Source organism: Phascolarctos cinereus, unplaced genomic scaffold, assembly GCF_003287225.1.
Source record: "Phascolarctos cinereus isolate Bilbo 61053 unplaced genomic scaffold, phaCin_HiC Scaffold_726;HRSCAF=1367, whole genome shotgun sequence".
In the NCBI taxonomy this organism is placed as follows: Eukaryota; Metazoa; Chordata; class Mammalia; order Diprotodontia; family Phascolarctidae; genus Phascolarctos; species Phascolarctos cinereus.
Genome location: NW_027556098.1, coordinates 188,847,595 through 188,871,606, shown reverse-complemented (window position 1 = coordinate 188,871,606; position 24,012 = coordinate 188,847,595). Strand labels below are relative to the sequence as shown.

General features: G+C 36.5%; 1 pseudogene; it reads left to right on the top strand.

The window, feature by feature from the left end:
• The first annotated feature begins 20,002 nt into the window (after positions 1-20,002).
• On the top strand, positions 20,003-20,592 carry LOC110213299 (nucleophosmin pseudogene; annotated as a pseudogene).
• Positions 20,593-24,012: the final 3,420 nt, after the last annotated feature.

The window sequence follows — 24,012 nt, the reverse complement described above, 5'->3', positions numbered from 1 at the left end:
GACATGAATATAAAATATCATAAGCTTTATTATTACCAAAATGGGCAACTGAGAAGATAAGTTGTACCTGAAGAATCCTTTATAATCACAGATAATAAAAAATACACATTTATACACACAAACACATGCATATTCAGAAAGTGTCAAGTATGAAAGCATGTGCTATGCATCTATTCTACATAGAATAAATGGATATTCATGCCATAGATTCATACAGTGTCAGAGCTGAAAAAAAAAAGAAAAAGAAACAACTTTAGAATTACTTAGTTCAACTGTCTCATTTAATAGAAGAGCAAACAGGCCCAGAAGGTCCCAAAATCAAGTGATAGTAGGGATAGGATTAAGGTCCTGGTACATGCAATGTTTTTTTTCAAGTTCAAATTGTCTGACCATATGACGCTCAAAACACAATCTCACACAACTATGTATTTCAGAAAATGTGGGATCTCTCCACAGTCATCATACCTTTTGTGGTCAGATTCATGTTTGTTCTTATCTTTTACTTTTGTTTTGATGGTATGTTTCATCTTTACTTTGACTTCAGATAGTTTTGTATTAATTCTAGCACTCACAGAACTTTTAGAGAGAGAAAAGACCTTAAAAATTATCAAACCAAGTCCCTTTAAGTTACAGATGAAGAAGTTAAGATGCAGAGTACTTAAGTGAATTGTTCAAGGCTATGTGACTTATAAGTGCAATAATTAGAATAAAATCTAGTCCTCTTAACTAGTAGTCCACAGTCCTTGCTTACATGTTTTAAAATACATATTAATGAATATTAAGGTACAGATATCACAGATTAATGTCAACAGAAGGAAAAAATGTAGTTAATAACATAAAGTTCTATTTCCTTGTATGTAATTCAAGACCCCAAAAATTCAATATAATTTTAGCTTAGCAAATAAGGCTTAACTTTAATAAACAAGAGTTAATTTAATGAGTTTCCTTTATAATTCCTTTTAAGTTAGTTAAAATCTTTTTATCCTAGTGAATGTATAGATTTCTTGAAGAAAAATCCTCAGAATGTATAGTTACAACCAAACAGATGTATGGACTACTTCATTGGTTGGGTAACAACATTTTTTTTTTCTTTCAGAATACAGGGAAAAAAGACTTAAGGGTGAAATTATTGAGAAATGTATTTTGGAATATACCTTGAAATGAAAGAGGGGTGAATAGTGTTACAAGACTTAATATACACAGGATATAAGGTATATTGGAGGATGCACATTTTTGAGGTAACTTAGCAATAAATTCTCAAGATATCTGAGAGGAGAATAGCAAATACTTTTTTTTAAATGGCCAGCTTCTTTATTACCTAAGTAGGCTACTGAGAATATCTTCATATCCACAGATGCATATGTCAATGTTTCCAACTATAAAACATATGAAAATTGTATATGGCATTGCAACTATTAAATCTTCTTGATGAAAGAATGAAAGAATGAGAAGGGAACAAGCATGTTTTAGCTAATTATATTGCATAAGAAACTATCTTTATACTTACATAATTAACTGAAAAGTACAATTAATACAAGATTTCCTCATGCTCATTATTTAGTTACCATGAAAATGTGTTTTATTTAGTAGAGTAAAAACTCTCTTTAATTGCACTCTTTCAGCAAGTCAAATTTACCAAAGTCTTGCAAAGTCCTTGAAAGATATAATAAGAAAAAAACACTGTTCGATGGACTTGGATTTTTTTTACTATCAATTCAAGCATAAAATACATAGACATATAAGCACATTGTTTATAAAATATAGTCCTAAAGGAGTGTAAACAATGACTTAAAATATAAATGACCAGACAAAGAAGAAAGACATCTATGAGCTTAGATCAAAGGTTAACCAATGGAAAGTTCACATCAGTGGTTCCAAATTCAAATAGAAATGGATCCCTGATGCTGCATATTGATTTAGAGAACAATAAGTTAACATAAACATATTTTTGTTTATTTTGCTAAACATTTCCAACTAAAAGTTTAATCAAGAATTTTGAAGAATCCATGCAGTATTATAAGAGGAAAAACATCCATTCTTTTCCATGGACCTTCTGTGTAAGACTTCTGAGAGATATGCATGAGAATCACAAAGGTTCAAGAGGTGCGTATGAGTTACAGTTTACAGAAAAGGAGAGGTTACTAAACTGATCACACCTCAGATTTATCAAAGTTTATTTAGATTTGTAGATCTACAGCAAGAAGAAACCTATAGGCTGTCTACTTTAAATATTTTCTTTTTAAAAATGAAGAAACTGAGAACTAGAGAGGATAAGAGAATTGCTTAAAGTTACTGACAAGGTTGCAAAAGAAAAAAAACAAAGATTTGAACTCAAATCTTCTGACTCCAAAATCAATGCCTACTTGGGCCACTCAGTCTCCCTGGAAGAATAGAAACAATTTGTACCAATTCATTTCAGTAACAAATATTTAACAAGTGCCCATTGTGCAAGTATTGTGAGAGTTGCTGGGGGGGGGGTGGAGCCAAGATGGTGGAGTGAAAGCAGTGACTTGCTTGTGCTCTCCCCCAAACCCTCCAAATACTCATTAAAAATGGCTCTAAACAAATGAAAGCAACAGAACCCACAAAAAGACAGAGGGAAACAAATTTCCAGCCCAAGACAACCTGGATGATTGATCAGAAAGGTGTATTGCGCAGGGCTAGGAGCGCAGTGCAGCACGGCATGGGCACGCAGGCCACAGAAGACCTGGAGCAGGTCTCAGACGACTGAGTCAGAGGCAGCTGTGGAGGTTTCCAGACTCCTCAATCCACGAATGCCAAAGACAACTTAGAAGGTCAGTGGGAAAAGTCTGTTTCTGTCAGTGCTCAGACAGGAAGGCTGGGTTTCAGCTCCATTCCCCAAGAGCATGGCCTGGGGCAGGGGGCAGCTGCTTCCCCAGCTTCTGGCCAACAGACTGAGGGGGAATCCAGTGGCTGATCAGAGAGGGATTACAGGGATCTCTTTGCCAGTGCTGAGGCAGGAATCTCTTGCTTTCCCCGTGTGTGGATCTGGGTCACAGTTCTGGGCCGCGGTGCTGGGGTGAGGAGGAACGCTGGTGTGGTGGAGCTTGTAGTGGCTGTGGAAAGGAGGAACCCCTCCTCACAGTTACTGGGCAGAAAGGAATACTTGTGGTCACAGAACAGGAAAGGACTAAACACCACACTCCTTATCATACCACCTTGGAAGAACTGAAAATTTAAAGGTCCCTACAAGTATCTCTGAAAACAGCTATACAAATCCCTGAAGCTTGAGACAGTACACTGTCCAGATTGGAAGCAGACTCTTACCATAACAAAGTGTTTAAAACTCTTGTAATTGGCTGGGATTATGAGCAAGCAGCGCAAAAAGACTCAGACTATATTATCTTACTTTGGTGAAAAAGAAGATCAAAATATACAACCAGAAGAAGACAACAAAGTCAAAGCCCCTACACCCAAAGCCTCCAAGAAATATATGAATTGGTCCCAGGCCATGGAAGAGCTCAAAAACGATTTTGAGAAGCAAGTTAGAGAAGTAGAGGAAAAACTGAGAGTGATGTTAAAGGAGACCCAAAAAAATACTGAAGAAAATAACACCTTAAAAAATAGCCTAACCCAAATGGCAAAAGAGGTCCAAAAAGCCAATGAGGAGAAAAATGCCCTAAAAAGAAAAATTGGCCAAATGGAAAAGGAAGTCCAAAAGATTACTGAAGAAAATACTTCCTTAAAAATTAGGATAGAGCAATTGGAAGACAGTGACTTTATGAGAAATCAAGACACTGTAAAACAAATCCAAAAGAATGAAAAATTAGAAAACAATGTGAAATATCTCATTGGAAAAACAACTGACCTGGAAAATAGATCCAGGAGAGAGAAAAAAAATTATTGGACTATCTGAAAGCCATGATCAAAAAAAGAGCCTAGACATCATCTTTCAAGAAATTATCAAGGAAAACTGCCCTGATATTAGAACCAGAGGGCAAAATAGAAAAAAAGAATCCACAGATCTCCTCCTGAAAGAGATCCCCAAAGGAAAACTCCTAGGAATATTGTAGCCAAATTCCAGAGTTCCCAGGTCAAGGAGAAAATATTACAAGCTGCCAGAAGGAAACATTCAAGTACTGTGGAAACACAATCAGGATAACACAAGATTTAGCAGCTTCTACATTAAAGGACCAGGGCATGGAATATAATATTCCGGAGGGCAAAGGAGATAGGATTACAACCAAGAATCACCTACCCAGCAAAACTGAGTATAATCCTTCAGGGGAAAAAATGGTCATTCAGTGAAATAGAGGACTTTCAAGCATTTTGATGAAAAGACCAGAGCTGAATAGAAAATTTGACTTTCAAATACAGGACTCAGTGGAACATGAAGAGGTAAACAGGAAAGAGAAATCATAAGAGACTTATTAAGATTGAACTGTTTACATTCCTGCATGGAAAGATGATATTTATAACTCATGAGACCTTTGTCAGTATTAGGGTAGTTGGAAAAATTATATATATGTATGATAGATATATAGATAGATAGATAGATAGATAGATAGAGGCACAGGGTGAGTTGAAGATTAAGGGGTCATATCTGGAGAATAAAATTAAGGGATGAGAAGGATTATACTGGAGAAGAAAGGGAGAGGTAGAATGGGGTAAATTATCTACAAAAAAAACAGAAAAGAAAAGTCTCTTACAGTGGAGGGAAACAGGGGAAGGTGAGAGGGAATGAGGAATCTTATTCTCATAGGATTTGGCTTAAGGAGGGAATAACATACACATTCAATTGGGTATGGAAATCTGTCTTACCCTACAGGAAAATAGGGGGAGAAGGGGACAAGAGAGCAGGGGATGATAGAGAGAGGCAGATTGGGAAAGGGTAATCAGAAGCAAATACTTCTGAGGAGGACAGGGTCAAAAGAAAGAATAGAATAAATGGAGGCAGGATAGGATTAAGGGAAATAGAGTTAGTTTTTCACAACGTGTCTACTATGGAAGTGTTTTGCATAACTGCACATGTACAACCTATATTGAGTTGCTTGCCTTTTCAATGAGGGTGGGTGGGGAGGGAGGAAGGAGAAAATTTGAACCAAAGTTTTAAAAACACATGTTTAAAAAAATGTTTTCACATGCAACTGGGAAATAAGAAATACAGGAAATGGGGTACAGAAGTCTATCCTGCCTACAGGAAAATAGAAGGGGAAGGGGATAAGAGAAAGGGGGGAGAGATAGAAGAAAGGCAGACTAGGGAAGGGTATTCAGAATGCATGCCATCTTGGGGTGGGGGGAGGGGTGAGAAATTTGGAACTCAAAAACTTGTGGAAGTGAATGTTGAAAACTAGAAATAAATAAATTTATATTTAAAAAAAAATAAAAAAAGAGTTGCCAGAGGAGAAATAAGTTAAGTCATGGTCTCTGTCCTCTGGAAGTTGCAATCTTCAAACACACATACCATAATACAAAATTGTGAAAATGATTATGTTAAAGAGATACAAAATAGAGTGTTATGTGAGTTTTTAGAGAAAAATATTAGCAATGAGGAGAATCAGGAAAAGTTCAACGAGTAATGAATACAGGTAGCATATGTATCAACTTTAAAGGATGAGTAGATATTCACTAGACAAAGAGGAAATGGGAGGACATTTCAGGAATAGGTAATGCCTTTTTGAAAAGCTGAATATGCCAAAACAAAGATTCCATTTCAAGCTATAAGGTAATGCCCAGCTTGACTGAAACAAAGCGTATTTAAAAGAAAATAATAAGTAATAAAAAGGGAAAAGGAAAAGTAGTGCTAATTTTGGAGGGCTTCAAATATTAAGCAAAAGAGTTTTAATGTTACTCAGTAAGCAAAAAGAATTACTGATTTTCTTTTTATGGAGAGGAATTAGCTATTCAGAGCTATGAATGGAGATTAATTTTATAGGAACAAAATGAACACAATATTGGAGATGGGAGTAGAGGCAAGGAGACCCATTAGCCACTGTTGGAAATATCTAAGTTAGTACCTGTATTAGGGTAGCAGCAGTGAGAATAAAGGTTAAGGAATGAGTAAGAGATGATAAGAATCAACAAGATCTGATAATTGGAAATGATGTAAAAGTGGATAGGAAAGCTTATCTTCAAAAATGAAAGCTTGAATGAAGATGGGGTGACAGAAATAGCAAAAAACAAATTCAGATTTAGGAGAAAATTCTCAGTTTTTGGACATGTTGAATTTGAGGTTCTAATGGCACTCATATTTTCTTGAGGCAGTTGAAGATTTGGGTCTGGAAAAAGAGGAGAAATTCATGCCGGAATTATAGACTTCTGAAGTCACCTGCTGAGAGGTAAGTGTCTAATCTTAGTAATGAATGAGATTTTGGGTGGGAGATAATTACAGAAAGGAGCAAAGAGGGACAGTAATAGAGTGCTCAAAAATATTTAACTTAGTTAAAAAATATAATGTTTAATCAAAAAAGAGAAACTCAGTCATTATCATCCATTAAGAAACAGGATTATGATAATTACTAAGGATGCAAAAATTTTTAAAACATTTCTTCCTTTCATGGAACTCACATTATAATGAGGGAGATAATATGTAAATAACAGGGTATGTACAAATATAGAGAGAGGACATGAGAAGTAATCTCAGAGGTCAAGACTCCAGCAGCTAATGATACAAGATAATATACTGTTGCTGAAGTAAGGAATAAAAGAGTATCCCAAAATGTGGTGTTGTCAACATTGTCCAAAACTACAGACAGAGCAAGGAGGAAAATAAGAAAAAAAGACATTTATTTGGTGATTAGGTCATTCCTAGTGACCTTTGAGTGAACAGTTTTAATACAGTGATGATAATGGAAGTCAGATGTTCTTTCATGCACCTTCTGCCAAACAAATTTCATTAAGATACCCACAGGTATCTTATTAAATTTCCAAGATTGTCATTTAAATTTAAATTCATCTGTTAACACTTCTATTAATGTGTTCCTTCCATGCTTTATATTCTGCATGACTTCTGGTCACACTCAATTAACTTTTACTTTTCTTTGATGATTATATCTTCCTTTTTTCCCAACTGATCTTAAAAATAGATTCCTGTTTATGTGTAACAGAGTTAAATTCATGTAAATTTTGTCCCATAATAATCATAAGTGTAGTTCTTCTTAAATAAGTCTACATGATTACATGCATAGGTCCATACCTACTTATATTTTAAATGCCATGGAACATGAATTTGACTTTGCAATGATGAAATTTTAAATCCCAAATGTAACTCTGCATTTTATTTTTATTTACAAAATTACAACATATATATTTAAATATAATATAATGGTAATTAAATGTAGAATTAAAATATGAAAAATCTTTTTGAAGGACAAATTCAGGATAATATCCAAGTCTCATAAACACAAGTAAGTCATGCATAAACATTATTACTACTTAGGGAATGTTCAACAAGTGATTAACTCTCCCCAAAAGGAAGCAGGTGAAAGGGCTTAACATTTTAGCAAGACATTTAAGGGAAGTGATTTGACTAATCTAGAAAAATTAATTTGGCATTGAGAAATACCCACAAAATCTGCTTAGGCTGAATGAATGAATAATTCCAATAAGTCTTCCCTTGTACACATGATAGGCAAACCACAGAAGAGATAAAGCAATATGATATTAAGGTATCCATTAAAGTTTTTTGTGTATCTTAGAAAAAATAACTCAATGCACATATGAATTATACTATCATTTCTGAAATTAATATAAAGATGGAAGTCTGAATCATGAAACAATTTAGTCCCCCCACCCCTTTTGGTTTTCCATCAATTCTTTGCTCTCAGCCAGACATGTTAACTAAAACAATACTTGTCACTTCAAATCAACCAATAACCAAGTTCAGTCAAATGGATATGGACATGTTTTCATCTTACAACCTGCATCACAGATATATCCATGATCTACTTTTGTAATTCATCCTAGTACCTCAAAGTGTTTGAGGTCACGAATTACTTTTCACCTAATCTAAGTTTCTTCTGGTATGCATGCAGCTTTCTCCTCTTCTGCTGTTCAGTGTTTATTTAATTGATCATTATTTTCTTCTATACCCCCCTTATGTCTGAAGATTCTTAATACAGTATATACTGTTAAGTTAAGCAATTACATTTTTTAACAATCCCTTAAAGGGAATCTTTCCAAATATTTATTTAATTTTGAAGTTGTCCCTGTTCCTCTCAAATTTTAGACTCTCAAATTATATTACATTCTCTTTTGTTTACCAGAGCATCAGTGCCATTACTAACAATTTCTGCTCCTGGGGAAAGTGATACAAAATACACTTGGCATATGTGTCATGGAAATCATCACCATCATCATCATCATCATTCATCATCATCATCATCATCATCATCATTGTTATTGTCATCATCGTATCATTTATTATGCTTTAAGATTTTGGAAAGTTCTTTACAAATATTATCCCATTTTATTATCATAACAATTCTGGGATAACAATTATCCCCATATTATAGAAGAAGAAACTGACACAGAGGTTAAGGGACTTGCCCAGAATTGGAAAGTGTCTGAGACTGGATCTGAATTCAGATCTTCCTGATTCCAGGCCCAGCTTTCTGTCTGCTGCACCAACTAGAATGCATTGCTAAATGAACCACGTGGGTGGAGAGCCTAGGGACACTGCTAACCGGTATTCTGAGAATGAAAGGGGAAGCAAGACAGGATGAAGTAGGAAAAAGTGCCCATCTGGAGTGAAATTACTGGGGACAGCAATTGTACAGGAAGGGGCATTAGTTTTTAACAAATTAGTCTTTCTAACTGGTACTAAACTCAGTTATTTCAATTGTTGCTGAAGAATTGCTAATGCTTCAGAACCCTGGGGCCAAGTTTCACTTCTGCCACCCTAGTTATGTCTCTGCTGATCCTTTCATAGGAAAATGAATGCTTATTCCATGGATCATTAAGCCGCTGTTATAACCCAATCCTAGTTTTGGAAACCCTATACTATTGTTTTCATAGTGATAATAAAATATCCCCACTTATTTATAACTTAATGCTTGTTCTCTTTATCTTGAGAGGTGCCTTCATTATGGAGTACTTCTATTTTGAAATATGCTTCTCAAATATTCCAACTATTTCCATTAAGACTTTGCTTTCCCTTGAGTCTTGTACATTTTTTCCCAATGGAACACTTAAAGATAAATATAACTTTTTTTCCAGTAGCTTTTAAAGATTAAATGGCAGATATACAGATAGAAGCTACTGATTCTCTGACTTTTAGTTTTAAGAAAATATACTATGTGAAGACTCTCTGCATTTGACCTTTGTGCAGCATTTTGCAATTTTTTTTAAATTCTTTATAAGATGGTACTGTCTTGCATTGTGTTATGGCTGCATTGTCCTTCCTACTGAAAATGTCAACATTTTCATTATAGTCTTCTAGAACTCTCACTGAAAGTACAACTGAGATACTGTGTTCTTTAGTGATAAATGTGTGTATACTTTTCTCTAACCCTTTCACAGCTCAGTTGAGGAGGGTAAGAAGAGAAAGAGAATGGGGTGGGAGAGAGAGAGAGAGAGAGAGAGAGAGAGAGAGAGAGAGAGAGAGAACAGGAAAAAGGGAAAATGGAAGGAAGGAAGCAAGGAAGGAAGGAAAAGGAAAGGAAGGGAAATAAAAATATTTATTCATCACTTACTTTGCAGCAAGAACTCTACTGAGCACTGGCAATACAAAAGCAAAAGAAAAAAACAACAGTATTCTGATTTCAAGGAGATTACATTCCAAAAGGGAAACAATAGAAATAGAGAAAGGCTGACCCATGAGAGACATTTGGGTACATGGATTGCTGGCTTCGTGAGTGGAGGCATTACACAAGTAGATTGACACCTTCCTTACTTAAACAATAGCAGAGTTCATGGCTTCACAATCACAAAATGAGTATAGGAAGTGAAATGATGCAGGCTAGAGCTTTCCTGCAATAGAGTTCTAGGAGAAGCAGGAAAACTCCAATCAGGACAGCAATCAGTGAGTGCACAGGGTGAAATTTCCTCAAGGACATGGTCTTTAGTGAATGTAAGGAGGCACTTGGTGAGGAAGTTGTGAAGGAGTTGGAAATGGTGAATGGGGGAAAGCATAGTTTTCATTTAGGTGAATTATGTATCATAGGTGACTCTGGACATGTAGAGATGAAAAACAAATGTCTCTGACATAAAAAGTAAAGATTATGTTAAGAGAAACAATATGAATTTAGATAACTAAGCATACATACTATGAAAATACAAATAATATCAGGAGACAACAATGACAGAGGGAGTTTTCTTTAGTATTTTGCACATAAGCTGAACTTTTTTTCAAGTTCACTGTTTTTTTAATTTAAAAAAAATAACCATTTATTTCCTCTCTCTCCCAGTCATATTGAGCCCCCCTTCCAAAAGAAAAAGAATAAAAGAAAAAAGAAAGGAAAAGAGAAGAGATAAGGAAATATAAGTACAGAAAAGAAGAGAAAAAAGTTCTTTTGGTTTATAATGTTAGTAAATTTACAATAATCTCTGCCATATAGTAGTTACTTAATTGATGTTTGTTGACTCATTGTATAAATTGCATTTTTCTTCTGGCAGATGAGCATTGAAGGAAGATAAGGATTCTCAGCAAAAGTGAGAAGAGAATTAGTCACAGTATCAATTCCATATTATATACTGCCTGCATGGGACATATTGGGTGTTCTAGAGCACTAGCACTTTTGATATGAGGGCTTGATGAGATTTTTTCAAGACAGCTCATCCACTTTTGATGTCCACCTAATTCACTCAGCCCTCACCTGTGGATCCAAGAAGCTATAGCAAATACAGTGACCACACCCTGGCAAATCATCTAGGCAGTTGGGCTAAATCAGGTTGAAGGTAATAGACAGGCCTCAAATCTGTTAGTGAATTAGGGGAATATTTGCCCCAAGCATGTGAAGACTTCCCCAGGTGGAATGGGTGGATGAGAATAATTTTTCCCTCAATGGCCATGAGGGCAGCTGAAGTAGGTTCTGTGGAGAGCTTAAAGCTTGGTCAGGCATCAAAGTTGCCAAGGTCATCCATTGCATTCAAGGCCATCACCAGTTATCTTGACTTTTGTCCTGCCATTGAATTTTGATGGCTTAGAAAGAGAGTGAGACTGACAACTTTTGCAACTCTGTCCCACTTAAATCAATTCACATACAAATAAAAACATCACCCATGATGTCATTGGTTGTCTTTGTAAACAAAGGACAAACAACAATAACCTATTTCCTACTGGATATTTCAGATTGGAAGTTCCATAGGAATCTCAAATACATTTCAAAAACAAAACATGATCTTCCCACCTGGAACCTCACTCTCTCAACCTACTTCGTCTTCTAACTTCTTCACTGAGGGTACTTGAAGCTTAGATTTGACCATATTACTCCCTTATGCAGTTAAATACAGTCTCTCACTCTTAGGATCAAATACAAAGTCATCTAATTTGTATTGAACTCCTTTGCAACTATCACCATACCCTTTCCAGCCTTAATACCTACAATTCGCCTTCCTGTACTGTGCAGTTTACATAAATTAGGTCTCTTATAATTCTTTACACGTGGATTTGCAGTCCAATCCTTTTGTACTGGCTCACTTAGTGTGTAGAATGTATGTATTCCTTAAATTTTCCTCTTAGCTATATTCTTTTTGAAGTTTAGATCTAGATCAAGTACCATCTTCTACAAAAGGCCCTTCCTGATGTCTGTTAGGGATTTCTCCCCAAAGTATCCTTTTGTAGAAGTTTAATTTGGTTTAAGGAAGTGATCTGTTTAATTCTGTTAAGCAATATCTATACCATTTTCATTATCACTTTTTGACTCCTTGGTTGGGAGCTATAATTCACAACATAAATTCCTTCTAAAGGAATACAATCAAGAAATTGGTACCATCATGAAAAATATGAATCGTTCACATTTACTAATAATCAGAGAAAGGCAGATATGACATCATCTTTCTCTGTCAGAGCTGACCTCCACAATTCGTGGCATTCATTATGAATGGGATATAGGAAAACCTAGCACCACTGGGAGATCTATTCTTTCTTAATTTTCTCGTTCTGTACCCTCTCTCTCAGCTAAGCCACAGAGAACCCATCTAGATGGCTTAAGAACTCATAAGGCTTGAATAAGATGGAAGTTACCAACATTATTCCTTCCAGTGAAATGGAAGAACATTAGTCTTTACCATCTGCTTCACTGCCTCTTAAGATCCTTGTGACTTTACCCTTTGCCGTACCTCAATGTACAGCAAACATCAAGAATTGTCATCTTCACAGTGAACCTAATTACTCTATTTTTTTCTCTGTTTATTCTCAAGTTTTACAATGAAATTGTTTAAAACTGCTAGGGTAGTGTCCCATATTGCTTATGCTATTAGAGAAGAAGTTGTCTCCTCCCACAGCTGCTACATTTTTGTTATTTAAGATACCTCTCTCTTTATCCTTTATCTTTTGTTTCTTTTCCCATTTCTATTTTATGTGCCTACAAAACAAATCTCCCATTATACAGTGAGTAATCTGGGTTGATAAATAACATTTTAGTGCAATTTGCATTGAAGATGCTCTTCTTAATAGTAGCATAATCTAAGTTTAATTTTATTGTTAGCAGTAAGGAGAATCAAATGCCTAAGAATCTTTCTTTCTATGTGCAACAAGAAGGCCTCATTGCTTCTACAGCTCCATTAAAATCATAGCAAAAACAATCCCTGAAAAATAACTTTGTTTTTTCTCCCTGTTGTTTTCTTCCACTATACCCAAAGCCTAATTTGTTATTAAGCACCGTCAACTTTCAGAGCAAATCAGGCTTAATGAGTATTTAGGGTTCTTCCCTGAAGCCAATTATTGGTGTTTTCATACATCTTGTTATGTATAAAAGCTTGAGTTCAAATTCAAGGGAGCAAAATTAGGTGAATGGAATTTAGAACTCCCAGCTCTATGGGATTTAACTAGATTTAAGTTAAAACATAATTAAATTACTTACTGGAAAATTCCCTCCAATTTTACTTTTCAGAAATACAAATCATCATGTTTCAATTAGTAATTAATATATTAGTAATTCACAATCAATCCTGATACACTAGTAGAGATATACATATGAACAAATTATTTTCTATGCTATTTTCCTTTTTTGGAAGAAGAGAAAATTACTCCTGTAATTCTTTTTAGTCTGTTCCTTGCAATCGAATAGACTAAATTAGTGCTTTATTACTTCCCTCAAGTAGTCAATTAAAATCTAAGTTAGTCATTGATACACTTCACACAATGTTTCTTCCTTCTAGAGAACAGACAAATTCTCTTGCCCTTATCTTCTTCCCTCTGATTTTTCAGAAATGCTTTTTAAAAGTAAACTCGGACTTTCTAACCATCCAGATAAAGGGATTTCCCCCCTCCCATTTTCGTGGCACTCATATGAGAAAAAAAATTGTTATGCCTTTTAAACTGGTGCCTACTATTTTTATATGTCTCAAGTACTGAAATGAGCCTATGTAGAGGATTATGGGCATCTAATCAAGAAAGTGTAAAAATTAAAGAAAAATAGTGACCATTAAGAAGGAAAGATCATATGGTAGAACAGGCATTTGGATTTATTATGGCAAAAAATAAGTCTAGTCCTGAATCTGCTATTAACTATCTGTATGATTTTGTCCAATCACTTAATTTCTTCATGCTTCAGTTATAATGTGTGGAAACAAGATGTTGGACTATATTTCAAATGTCATCAAATCATAGAATAAGAGATGGAAGGATTGTCAAAAGCACACTAATCCAACTCTCTCATTTTACAGATTAGGAAACAGAAGCCCAGTGAAGCTAAATCACTTGTCCACAATTACAAAGATAATTTTTAAAATCTAGACTTTAATATTTGTTGAGCGTTTCTATGATAGATACTCTTGACCATTTGTATCACATATTGTTATTCTTCCTCCTTTTCTTCTTTCTCCTCTTCCTCATCTTTAATATTTTCTCCTATTTGATTGATAAAATAATTTTTCTAAACTTCTCCAAATCACTAATTGACTAAATGTCAAATAAAAGCAGTATATTTTTTTCTTTTATATGCTTGACATTCCTCCTTCTCTTTGATGGACTACTGCATAATGCTGATGAAAGTTACAAAAAAAAAAATCTCTTATTGCAGCCAAATTCCCTGTAGTGGTAAATTAATGCCTAACTTAATCATTGATATGTTTTAAACTAAATTTTCTCTGCAGAAAGGAATTGAAAGAGTCTTTTACCTACCTCTCAATGTCTATCCTGGTTTATAGATACAATAGCTCTACAATGATGATCTTCAGAAGAAGGAGAAGGAGGAGGAGGAAGAGGAGGAGGAAGAACAGTAAGAGGAGGAGGAAGAGGAGGAGAACAAGAAGAACAAGAAGAAGGAGGAGGAGGAGGAGAACAAGAAGAAGAACAAGAAGAAGAACAACAACAAGAAGAAATTAGAGAGGTAAGATGACAACTAAGAAAATATAGTATCACTAAGGCCAAAGGATGACAGTATGTAGAAACAGGCCTGGCTTACATAAAATACTGTAGGAAAGCACAGGAGAATCAGGACTAGGAAAAGGCCACTGCAGTTGATATTTATTATGTACTTGGTAACTTCTGAGAGAACAGAATCATGAGTTGTGGGGCAACGTGCTTAGAAGACAGTCTTTTTTTTTTAATATAGTATTGGTTTTGGGAGTATTTAAAAAATAAAGTATTGCTTGGGGGAAAGTTTTCAAAGAATGTGGAAGTGAAGGGAAACAAAGAGACAGAAAGGTAAGCTGTTTGGTATAGAATGAGAAAGTAGAGCCTTTTATAGGATTGGAAAAATCTAAGTGGACTTTGAGAAGGAATATCCTGGTAAATATACACATGACATGTTCCTTAGTTTTGAAAAAAAAAGGCAGGACACATTGAAGATGCAAGAAAGAGAAAAGGAGGTTATTGGATCAAGAGTTTGGAAGAGGCTGAAGGAAATGTGATCAGGGTACAGCTATTGATCTTAATTGGGTGTAAGGATGCCTCTTCCTCTTTGATCAGAGGAAAGGAGACAACAGTTATTCATGATGAGAGGTTTTGAGGGATTTAGGAATGGACTTTATGGAACATTCTATGATGCTCAGTCTTCACATTGATATTGGAGGCTAAGATGAATGAATGATTGATTGAATGAATGAATGCATGAATGAATGAATGAAAAACCAATTACTGGGTATTGCAACGTGCAAATCATTGTGTTGAGAGATGGGGATACAAATGGAAAAGTAAGACATAGCCTGTTTTTATGAACCACATATGAAAGATTTTAGCAGGGGTGGAGCAATGATGGCAGAGAAAAAGCAGAAAGTTGCCTGATCTCTCCCCAAATTCCCTCAAAACAATTTCAAATCAAACCTTTGAAGGAATTCTGGCATGACAGAACCCAGAATAGGATAGTGTGAAATAATTTTCCAGTCCAAGATAACTTATGACTGGAGGAAAGGTCTGTCTCACTTGGGGAAAAAAGGGAGCATAGCCCAATGCAGTCAGTGTCTGGGAAAACTAGTGGGAGGATCCTGTCCCCAGAACATATCAGCAACGAAGACCCCAGTTCTGGCTCAATAAGCTAGTGGCACAGCAGGCCAGCTGTGAGACCTCCAGCCCTAATGCAACAGGCTAGTGGTCAGTCCTAGCAGGCTCAAAAAGGCTTGAAGCTACCTAAAATGGGCTAGGCAACACCAGCACATCAGGTGAGCTGCCACCCCTGCCAACCCCAACACAGAAAGACGGGGTCCCTGGCCCCAGCGCAAGAATCTTGGGGTAGTGCCTCCCTACACCCTCAGGGCAGATCTCAACTTTAAAAGTCATGAAATAGGACAGAGAATGAGTGAAAATATGACTCTCACCATAGAAAAATATAGCAATAGGGAAGATGAAAACAGAAACTCAGAAGAGAAAAACAATGTTAAAATGCCTACATGGGAAATCTCAAACAGCAATATGAATTTGTCTCAGGTGCAAAAGGCCTTCTTGGAAGAGCAAAAAAAGGGATTTTTAAAAATAAAATAAGAGAGGTAAAGGGAAAAAAAAGGAAAAGACAAGTGAATTATGCAAGAGAACCATGACAAAAGGGTTGACAGCTCAGAAAAATGAAACAACTCCTTAAAATTGGCCAAATAGAAAATGAGGTACAAAAACTCACCGAAGAAAATAACTCCTTTAAAAATAGAACCAGCCAAAAAGAAAAGGAGGTTCAAAAGCTAACAGAAGGAAATAATTTTTTTAAAAATTAGAATTGAGGTTCTGCTTCTGGAAGCCAAGATGGTGGAGTAAGAAGTAAATTGCTCCCATTGTCCTTTATTAACCTCTGAAAGCCCAGAAAATATCTCCTTAGGAAAAAACCTTGGAACAGATGGAGTGCAGCATATAGCTCAGGAAGCTTGAGGGATTAATGAGAAAGGCTGCTCTTGCCCTAGGAGGGGTGCGAGGTGGAATAGTACAGAATGGGAGGCATCCCAGCAAACTAGTGGGAAGCCCCACCTCAGCATCCCAGGGGGAGATCCTGAACTCCAGGTGGTGGAGCAGGCAAGCTCCACCACCAGGACTCCCAAGTACCTCAGTAGGGGGAGGGGAACCAGGGAAACTGGCTCAGAAAAACACTATGTACCACAGGTGTTTTATGTCAGCCAAGTCTCCCAGTGCCTCAGCAAAAGTCTGGGAAGCACAGTTCCAAGAGGTAAAGCCCCAGATGGAGAAACATCATGTAGCAGCAAAACATCCATCTGTAAGGAGCCAATGAAACCAAAAGGAAAGGCCTGGGTGAGCATGAAATCTCCAGGCACCAGACTACTCAATCCTACCCCTAGAGTTCCAGTGTTGCTGGTAAGTTGTCAGAAACCCTACAGCCTCCAGCTGTCAGTATAGGAGGTCCCAGCACACAAAGCCAGTGACCAAGCCCTAAGCTTCTAACAAACCAACTTCCCAGCAGGAGAGCTCAGTCTTTTTAAAGGCCAGGAAATAAGCAGACACCATGAGCAAAAAAGAAATGTACCATAGATTCTTATTATGGGAACAGTGAAGATCAAGGCAGAAATTCTGAAGATGGCAACATTGTCAACAGACCCACATGTGGAACCTCAAAAGTGAATATGAACTGGTCTGAAGACAAAAAAACCTTCTTGGAAGAGCTCAAGAAGGATTTTAAAAGTCAAATAAGATAGGTAGAAGAAAAGATGGGAAAAGAAATAACAGGTGTGCAAGAGAGAGTCAATAGCTTAGAAAAGGAAGGGCAAAAATCAACTAAAGAAAACAACTCCTTAAAAAGCAGAATTGGCAAAACAGAAAAGGAGACACAAAAAGTCACTGAGGAAAAGAATTCCTTAAAAATAAAATGGTCCAGGGCAGCTAGATGGAGCAGTGGATAGAGCACTGACCCTGGGGTCAGGAGGACTGAGTTCAAATCCTGTCTCAGACCAGACACTTAACACTTACTAGCTGTGTAGCTGTGACCCTGGGCAAGTCACTTAACCCCAATTGTCTCACTAAAAAAAAAAATAAAATGGGCCAAATGGAAAAGGAGGTACAAAATCTAATAGAAAAAGTTATTTGTTAAAAATTAGGATTGGGCAACTGAAAGCTAATGACTCTATGAGAGAGCAAATATCAGTCAAACAGAAACAAAAGATGAAAAAAATAGATGAAAACATAAAATACTTCATTGGTAAAACAACTGACCTGGAAAATAGAACCAAGAGAGAAAATTTAAATATTATTGGTCTACCTGAAAATCATGATTAAAAAAAAAGAGCCTGGATGGCATCTTTCAGGAAATCATCATTAAGGAAAACTGCCCTTAGGTCCTAGAAACAGAGGTTAAAATATGCATAGAAGGAATCCACCAATCGCCTTCTAAAAGGGATCACAAATTGAAAACATTAAGGAATAGGGTAACCATATTCCAAAATTACCAGATAAAAGAGAAAATGCTGAAAGTAACCAGGAAGAAACAATTTAAATATCATGGAACCACAGTCAGAATTATGCAGGACCTTGCAACTTCTACTTCAAAATGTGGAACAAGATATTCCATAAGGCAAAGGAGCTTGGATTACAACCAAGGATCAACTACCTAGCAAAAATGAGCATGATCTTTCTGGGGAAGAGATGCATATTCAATATTCTAAACCTTCTGAATAAAAAGATGAGAACTCAACAGAAAATTTGATCTTCAAATACAAGACCCAAGAGAGACATGAAAAGGTAAACAGTACAGAAAAATAAAAGCAAGTTATTAACAAGGACAAACTGTTTACATCCCTACACACAAAGGGCAAAGGTAAAATGATGGAGTAGAATCTATTATGCTTCAGCTGAGATTAAAAAAAAAACAAAATAGGGGTAGCAATCCTGATCTCAGACAAAGCAAAAGTAAAAATAGATCTTATCAAAAGAGATAAAGAAGGAAACTACATCTTGCTAAAAGGCACAATAGACAATGAAGTAATATCATTGCTAAACATGTATGCACCAAGTGGCAAAGCATCCAAATTCGTAGAGGAGAAGTTCAGGAAGACCCAGAAAGAAATAGACAGCAAAACTATATTAGTGGGGGACCTCAACCTCCTCCTCTCTGAGCTAGATAAATCTAACCACAAAATAAACAAGAAAGAAGTGAAGGAGGTGAATAGGATCTTAGAAAATTGGGGGGGGGCAGAGCCAAGATGGCAGTGACTTGCTTGATCTCTTCAACAAACCCATCTGAATACCTGTAAAAAATGGTTCTAAACAAATTCTAAAGAAATAGAACCCACAAAAAGACGGAGGCTGGATGCTCTATCGAAAGGGTATATCACCCAGGTAGGGAGAGGACCCCTCTTTGGCCTGGCTTCACAGGCAAAACCAGCCTCAGTGAACCTGCAGCAGGCCTCAGACAACTGAGTTGCAAGCAGCTGGCAGTTTCCAGACTTCTCAACCCATAAATGCCAAAGACAACTTATAAGGTCAGTGGGAAAAGTCTGGCTGAAGTGAGAAAGAAGCGTGGTGCCAGCCCCAGTCCTGGCTGTAGCCCCTGGGGCAGTGGCTGCTTCCAGAGCTTCTGGACCACTGAAGAGGAATCTAGTGGCTGATCAGAGGGGGACTGCAGGGGTCTCCCTGCTGGTGCAGGATTCTCTTGCTTTGCCCACTTGGATCTTTCTGTGCCCATCACAGTTCTAGGTGATGGTCCTGGGGCGAGTAGGAGACCTGGTGTGGTGAAGCTTGTAGTGGTAGTGAAGAGAAAATCCTCCTCACAGTTTCAAGGCAGAAAAGAGTGCTTGTGGTCAATCAAAGACCAGAGCACAGGCCAGGAAAGGAGTAAGCACCTCATGCCTTATCATACCACCTTGGAAGAACTGAAAATTTACAGGTCCCTAGAAGTATCTCAGAAAACAGCTGTACAAAACCCTTGAAATGTGAGATAGTAAATTCTGCACACTGGAAGCAGACCCCTACCATAACAAAGAGTTTATAACTCAGGTAACTGGCTGGGATTATGAACAAACAAAGGCACAAAAAAGTCAGACCATAGAATCTTTTTTGGTAAAAAAGAAGATCAAAACATACAACCAGAAGAAGACAACAAAGTCAGAGCTCCTAAATCCAAAGCCTCCAAGAAAAATATGAATCAGTCTCAGACCATAGAAGAGCTCAAAAAGGAGTTTGAGAAATAAGTAAGGGAAGTAGAGGAAAAACTGGGAAGAGAAATGAGAGTGATGCAAGAAAATCATGAAAAACAAGTCAACAGCTTGCTAAAGGAGACCCAAAAAATTACTGAAGAAAATAACGCCTTAGGCAGAGGAAGGTGCATAAACAGTGAGACTGGTAGTCTGTGCACATGCTCATGGTGGCAGATCCCATGAGATATGAGGGACCTGAGGTGTTAGTGTGATTCTATACTGAGTCGAGCCCCTCACGAGGCAGATTTCATCCTGTCCATCTACATCGCTACTCTCTTCTCCAAACTGCTCTGCTGTCTTCAGCATTGCTGTTCAAATGGAGGACTCAGTGGAAATGGATATGAGTCCCCTCTGGCTCCAGAATTTGCTCTTTGCTTGTGAACTAAAGATTGACAAAGATTATCATTTTAAGGTAGATGATGAAAATGAGCACCAGTTGTCATTGAGGACTGTGAGTTTCGGGGCTGGTGCAAAGAACTTATTGCATATTGTTGAAGCAGAGGCACTGAACTATGAAGGCAATCCAATTAAATCACACTAGCCTCTTTGAAAATGTCTGTTCAGCCTACAATTTCTCTAGGAGGCTTTGAGATTACACCGCCAGTAGTTTTGTGGTTGAAATGTGGTTCAGGGCTGGGGCATGTGAGTACCCAGCACCTGGTAGCACTGGAGGAAGATGCAGAATCAGATGATGAAGAGAAAAATGAAACAAAACTCTTAAATACATCTGGCAAACAATCTGCTCCTGGAATTGGTAGCAAGATTCCATAGAAAAAGGTAAAATTGTCTGAAGAAGACGATGCTGACAATGATGACTTTGAAGGTGAGGAAATTGAAGAAAAGACACTTCCAGTGAAGAAACCCATTGTGAGCCCATCATGTCAAAGGAGACCAAGAGAATGCTAAATGTGGAAAATTGATTTTTTTTTTAATGAGGATTGGGAATTGCAATATTACCATGTTTCTGCCAAAGATAAGATGGTTTGCTTGCTTTATGATGCTACAACATCAACATTTAAAAATTCAATTGTTAGCAGCGTTATAACACTCATAAGGACAACAAATATTTTAAATTAGAAGTAGAGGCATAAAAGGTTGTATTGCAGAAATTAAAAGATGAAAAGCAAAGGCAAGTCCTTAAAGCAGCAATAACACTTAAAAATAATGTCACTGAAGCAACTTATAAAATAACTTACATACTCTGGGGAAAAAAGGGAAGCAGTTCAGTGACACAGAAATTGTGAAAGAGTGACTTTTTGAAATTGTAGGATGCTTGGGCCACCACCCTTCCCCCTTCGCCTTCCCAATAACATTTCAAAGTACAAACAACTGCTTCTCTCAAGGAGAACCATTACTGATTGGCAGCATGAATTAGCCTTCAAATTAACAGAACAACTTCATGCAATGATTTGAAAGGAAAAGATATATATTCAATCACTTTGGGTGAATCATCTCATACTACTGACTTGACACAGATTTTCTACTTCATTCAGATAATAACAAGATTTTCTTTAATATAAAGAGTTACTCACTTTGGACACTCTTTTGAACAGAACATGGGAATAGATATCTTCAACTTTGAAGGCAAATGTCATGAAGTTGGACTGAATTTGCAAATTTAGTGAGTGTATGTATAGATGGTGTACCTTCCATGACAGAAAAACTTGAAGGGCTTATTGTACAGATAAAAAAAAGTATTAACAGATCCAGATGATCTAATTTCTTTTCATTGTATCTTGTATCAGCAAAATCTCTCTGCTAAAGCTACTATTTTAAGTAACAGTTTGTAATGACCTATAAGTATTGTTAACTACATTCATGCAAATTCAACATGGTATCATCCAATTTGTGACTTGCTAAAGTTGAAAAATGAGGTAGTCAGTCTGGATTTTTTCTAAAATTCATTGGCTATCTCAGGTACAGGTGTTAGCTAAAATTTATCTCTGTGAAAACAGAAAAAAAATTATGAAAAACAGAATCAGCAATGTAAATTATTAAAGGAAGATTTCAATATGAAAATGAAAAGAAAATAACACCTTAAAAAATAGCCAAACCCAAATAGCAAAAGAGATCCAAAAAGCCAATGAGGAGAAGAATGCCCTAAAAAGCAAAATTGGCCAAATGGAAAAGGAAGTCCAAAAGCTTCCTGAAGAAAATACTTCCTTAAAAATTAGAATGGAGTAATGGGAAGATAGTGACTTTATGAGAAATCAAGCATTGTAAAACAAATCCAAATCAATGAAAAAAATGGAAAACAATATGAAATATCTCCTTAGAAAAACAACTGACCTGGAAAATAGATCCAGGAGAGAGAATTTACACATTATTGGACTATCTGAAAGCCATGATCAAGAAAAGAGCCTAAACATCATCTTTCAAGAAATTGTCATGGAAAATTGCCCTGAAATTTTAGAATCAGAAGGTAAAATAGAAGTGGAAAGAATCCACCAATCACTTCCGGAAAGAGATTCCCAAAGGAAAAGTCCTAGGAATATTTTAGCCAAATTCCAGAGTTCCCAGGTAAAGGGAAAAAAATATTGGAAGCAGCCAGAAAGGAAAATTCATGTGTTGTGGAACCACAATCAGTATGACATAAGATTTAGCAACTTCTAAATTAAGGGACCAGAGGGCATGGAATATAATATTCTGGAGGTCAAAGGAGATATGATTACAACCAAGAATCACCTACCCAGCAAAACTGAGTATAATCCTTCAGGGGAAAAAAATGATAATTCAGTGAAATAGGGGACTTTCAGCATTCTTGATGAAAAGACCAGAGCTGAACAGAAAATTTGACTTTTAAATACAAGACTCAAGTGAAACATGAAGAGGTAAATAGGAAAGAGAAATCATAAGAGACGTATTAAGACTGAACTGTTTACATTCCTGTGTGGAAAGATGATATTTGTAACTCATGAGTCCTTTGTCAGTATTAGGGTAGTGGGAGGGAAAAATTACATGTATATACATACCTATATTTATATTTAGATAGATAGATAGATAGATAGATAGATAGATAGATAGATAGATAGATAGGTGACAAAGATTGAGTTGAAGATGAAGGGGTGATGATTGGAAAATAAAATTAAGGGGTGACAGAAGACTATACTGGGAGAAAGAGAAAGGGAAAGGCAGAATGGGATAAAATATCTGTCATAAAACAGACAAGAAAAGGATTTCACAGTGGAGAGGAAGAAGGGGAAGGTGCAAGGGAATGAGTGAATCTTATTCTCGTTGGATTTGGCTTAAGAAGAGAATAACAAACACACTCAACTGGGTATGCAAATGTATCTTACTCTATAGGAAAATGGGGGGGAGGGGACAAGAGAGCAGAGGGATGATAGAGTGGTGGGCAGATTGAGTAAGGGGGTAATCAGAAGCAAACACTTCTGAGGAGAGACAGGGTCAAAAGAAAGAATAGAATAAATGGGGGGCAGGATAGTATGAAAGAATATATACTTAGTTTTTTTTTCACAAAATGACTGCTATGGAAGTGTTTTGCATGACTACACATGTATAACCTGCATCAATTTGCTTGCCTTTTCAATGAGGGTGGGGGGGAAGGGAGAAAATTTGCAACCCAAAATTTCAAGAACACATGTTAAGAATTGTTTTCACGTGCAGCTAGGAATTAAGAAATACAGGAAATGAGGTCTACAAATCTATCCTGCTCTATAGGGCATGAGAGAATGGGGAAGAGACAGAAGGGAGGATAGATTAGGGGAAAGGGTATTCCAAATGCATGCTGTCTTGAGGTGAGAGGAGGGATGAGAGGAGGGGAAAAAATTTGGAACTCAAAATCTTGTGGAAGTGAATGTTGAAAACTAAAAATTAATTAAAAAAAAAGAAAATAAAAAGTTATGTATGGTAGACCTTTAGAGAAAATTGAATGGGGATAATAAGGAATATACTTTTTTTCTCAGCAGTAATGGCACATACACAAAAATTGAGCATGTGCTAGAGCATAAAAACCTCACAATTCAATGCAGAAAGGCAGAAATATTGAATCCATCTTTTTCAGATCATGATATAATTAAAATTATATGTAATAGTGGAACATGGAAAGATAGACTAAAAATAATTGGAAACTAAGTAATCAAATCCTAAAGAATCAATGGTTCAAACAACAAATAATAGAAACAATCAATAACTTCATTCAAGAGTATGACAATAATGAGACAACATACCAAAATTTATCAGATGCAGCGAAAGCAGTTCTTATGGGAAGTTTTGTATCTCTAAATGCTTACATGATTAAGATAGAAAAAGAGAAGATCAATGAATTGGACATACAATTGAAAAAAAATTAGAAAAAGAACTAATTAA